Source organism: Bos indicus x Bos taurus, unplaced genomic scaffold (genome assembly GCF_003369695.1).
Source record: "Bos indicus x Bos taurus breed Angus x Brahman F1 hybrid unplaced genomic scaffold, Bos_hybrid_MaternalHap_v2.0 tig00000949_arrow_arrow_obj, whole genome shotgun sequence".
NCBI lineage: Eukaryota > Metazoa > Chordata > Mammalia > Artiodactyla > Bovidae > Bos > Bos indicus x Bos taurus.
The window spans coordinates 34755-39146 of record NW_020867336.1 but is presented as its reverse complement, the minus strand read 5'-3'; the positions used below and the strand labels follow the sequence as shown (position 1 = coordinate 39146).

General features: G+C 42.2%; 1 non-coding gene across 1 annotated transcript; it reads left to right on the top strand.

The window, feature by feature from the left end:
• Positions 1–3731: 3731 nt before the first annotated feature.
• Positions 3732–3838, top strand: LOC113888682. The gene has a single exon (XR_003510034.1). It is a non-coding gene; the product is annotated as a U6 spliceosomal RNA (small nuclear RNA).
• The last annotated feature ends 554 nt before the right edge of the window (positions 3839–4392 follow it).

Genomic DNA, 4392 nt, shown 5'->3' with positions numbered 1-4392 from the left:
CACAACAGGAAAGAACACTTCTTGTATATATCTATTGGAGAGTGATTATCATTGTACAAATACAGCTTAAATTACATGACAACTTAATTCCCACATACTCTATGTTTTTGTTTTTTGGCACTGTTTCTACTGTGAGGACACTGGGAATCAAAAGAAAAGGAAGTGGTGCTCTGTGTTGGAATATCTCTATCACTCTTTGTAAATAATAATCCACTTTTCCCCTCTAATTTGACAGCTTTATATGTGCACAGAATCACACGTTTGGAACAATTTGGATGATTCCCAAGAAGAAGATAGTAGTGGATGTGGGAATCTTTAGGTAAATACATCCCAGATGAAAAGCTTAGTCAACTTGGAGCAGCTGCTTCAGGCAGTATTTAGACCAAAGAGTTGAATTGTGATGGCCTGTCTGTGATTTTTACCAACTATAGTATACTGTGCTTCTCACATTTGAATGCCTAAGAATCCCCTGAAGACCTCATTAAAACGCTGATGCCTAGTCCCAACCCAGAGGGTCTGCTTCCTTAAGTCTGAGGCCAAGAATCTGCATTTCTAACATGCTCCCAGGTAATGCTGATGCTGCCAGCCTCAGATCTGACTTGGAGAAGCAGTTAGAGGCCAATAAAACATGATATTCCCTAATCCATGGAATAGAAGTGATTTCTGTGCTCTAGGCTGCCATCTAGCAGGAATATCAAGGAGTGAGGACACTGTGATGCTGTGAGAAAGTTCCGCTGATTGTGGAGTCTGGTAAACCATCCTGGGCACCAGGGAAAATAGTGGAAACTGGGGCTGGGGGTGAGGGGAGGGGTTCCATGGGCTCAAGAGATGCCAGCACTGTTTAGCAGTGCTTTAATAGATTAACATGTGTGATCGGTGACTAACGGGTATCAATGCACCCATCTCAGTAAAATGCTTTCTCTTGTATTGCTTATTTCTGAAGCAATTGTGACCTTCTTAATCATGGCTCTTTCAAGTAGGCCAATGTCTCCTTTGAAATCTTATTTACACTGTTCATTTGTCAGTGCCTCAGAGACACTCCTGACTCTGGCTCCAAACCGATGCCCCTGCTTAATGCGGCTGGCCCTGGCGGGAGCAGATACTTAGCTTCAGACCCAGGGACACCTTGGCCCTTTTTCTTGATGTCTGCCCAGCCTGCCTTTGCCCAGACACCCTCTTCAGTTCCTCTTTATTTCATACCCTGCAGTTGTGGGGGCTCTGCCCTGCTTCCCTAAACCCTTCCAAGCGAGGGTTTCAGCCTCACACTCATCCATGTGGAATGGGAGATAGAATAGGAATGAGTGGACTTTGCTTTCAAGGGCTCTAGAAAACGGTGATGTTAATAGACTTGATAATGGCATATGCGTGCCTGCGTGCTCAGTCACTTCAGCTTATCCGACTCTTTGCGACCCTATGGACTATAGCCCGCCAAGCTCCTCTGTCCACGGAATTCTCCAGGTAAGAACACTGGAGTGGGTTGTCATGCCCTTCTCCAGGGGATCATCCCAACCCAGGGATCGAATCCGGGTCTCCTGCGTCTTCTGTATTGCAGGCAGATTCTTTGAAGAAAGACAAAAATGCGATTCAAACTGACCTTGGGGAAACAGTTGCAGAGATGATGGCCGTGCTCCTACAGGACGAGCAACGACAAGGGCAGGAACGGAAACTGACGTGTCATCAGGAACGTTCCACCGTTTTGACCAGCAGCTATGACTGGGCCTTATGGCGCTCAGCTTGATGCAGCTGTGCTCTTGCGGGTTCAACCCTCTTCCAACAGACCTCCAGGTGGCAGTGTGTTGGGGTCAGGCAACTGTTGCATTTTCAAGGATTCTTCAGTTTGGTTGCTCAACACAGCCACTATTCAAACTTTAACTATATACAATCTTACATAAATTATATAAAATGCTTATATTATATACAAGTTATACTATATTGTAATATATTAGATACAAATATCTAATACATAGCTGCAGTTAAATGAATTATATTAAAAACAAAGGTAATAAATAAAGTCAATCCCTTCCTGATTACCTTACCACATTGTATTACCACTCTTGAGGTTACTAAGTAACTGCAGGGAGAAAATACCATAGTATAGTGTGTGCTGCACACCTCTGCCCGGTACCACATGTAGTGGCATCACATTGGCAACTTGAAATTGGCCGTGGTTGGAGTATCTACACCATGGATATCAGGAAGTTCTACGAATCAGGATTTGACTTGTTTTCTTTTTTGATTGTCTAGACTTAAGAACATATCAGAGAAAATGATAATAAAGCAGATTAAACTAAAAGTGTATCCTGTCTATATCCATTACAATGCGAATGGCACAAAAAATTAAGAAAATATTCTTCTTATTATTTGATTCTGCAAAGAAGTCAATCACTTCACTGGTAAATGAGTGAAGTTCCAAAGTATGTCTCCATTGTCTGTCTTTTGCCTTACTCATTGTGCTGTGCTGTATTTAATCGCTCAGTCATGTCCGACTCTTTGCAACCCCATGGACTGTAGCCCACCAGCCTCCTCTGTCTAATGGGATTCTCCAGGCAAGAATATTGGAGTGGGTTGCCATGCCCTCCTCCAGGGGATCTTCCTAACCCAGGGATTGAACCCAGGGATCGAACCCAGATCTCCCGCATTGCAGGAGGATTCTTTACCATCTGAGACATCAAGGAAGCCCTTCTTACTCATTAAAGTGCAAGAAAACATCAACTAACATTCATGGTAGAACTATTCTCAGAGCTGTAGTATTAAACATTTGCCAACACACCCCCATTAGGAGGCCACAACTCACTCTAAAAGTTCAATGTTAATCAACCAGTGGCACCTTCTATGGATAGGTGGGAGCTTTTGTTCATTGTAGAAAATCTTAAAAATGTATAGATAAGCAGCAGATACACATTGAATGTGTACCCAGGTCAGGCACTGGGCCAGGGGTTGAGGCTATAAGGATGAACATGAGACACAGTTCTACCCACATGGAGTTTCCAGTTTATCAGGGGAGCTCTTTTAAAAGCTTACTAGTATGCATTCATTTCCTCTAGAAACTTCTCCTAGGAAGAACAAAAGGCATATTGCTGCTGTTGCTGCTGCTAAGTCGCTTCAGTCGTGTCCGACTCTGTGCGACCCCATAGACAGCAGCCCATGAGGCTCCCCTGTCCCTGGGATTCTCCAGGCAAGAACACTGGAGTGGGTTGCCATTGCCTTCTCCAATGCAGGAAAGTGAAAAGTGAAAGTGAAGTCGCTGCGTCCTGTCCATCTCTTAGCGACCCCATGGACTGCAGCCCACCAGGCTCCTCCATCCATGGGACTCTCCAGGCAAGAGTATTACTGAGCTATAAAGAAGTACTTTGTAGAGTTATATTTGTGTTTTATTATTTTTCTTTTTTGTTTCTTTTTCTTTTTAGTGGGGGGTATTGTGTTTTTCATTGCAACAAATTGGGAACAAACCAAATAATTAACCATTGAAGACAGATAAAATAAACTATGATAATTTGTACAATGGCTTTATATGAAATCATTACAATTGAGATTTTAAAAGAATACTTAATGACAGTGGGATGATGCTCTCCAAGTGCTATTTTCCACACACATCTGTAAAAGATTGTGAAACAGCATTCCCTTATAACTTTACTCAGTATGTATTATATATATATATATATATATCAACATTATTTCTGGGTGGGGAAATTATACAGTTTCTATAAATCAGAATAAAATAATTGACATGAGTGCTCGCTTTGGCAGCACATATACTAAAATTGGAACGATACAGAGAAGATTAGCATGGCACCTGCGCAAGGATGACATGCAAATTCATAAAGTGTTCCATATTTTTATACAAGCAACTCCTACAGCTCAATTCCAGAAAAATAAATGAGCCAATCAAAAAATGGGCCAAAGAACTAAATAGACATTTCTCCAAAGAAGACATACAGATGGCTAACAAACACATGAAAAGATGCTCAACATCACTCATTATCAGAGAAATGCAAATCAAAACCACAGTGAGGTGCCATTTCATGCCAGTCAGAATGGCTGCGATCCAAAGTCTACAAGCAATAAATGCTGGAGCGGGTGTGGAGAAAAGGGAACCCTCTTACACTGTTGGTGGGAATGCAAACTAGTACAGTCACTATGGAGAACAGTGTGGAGATTCCTTAAAAAACTGGAAATAGAACTGTCTTATGATCCAGCAATCCCACTGCTGGGCATACACACTGAGGAAACCAGAAGGAAAGAGACACGTGTACCCCAATGTTCATCGCAGCACTGTTTATAATAGCCAGGACATGGAAGCAACCTAGATGTCCATCAGCAGATGAATGGATAAGAAAGCTGTGGTACATATACACAATGGAGTATTACTCAGCCATTAAAAAGAATACATTT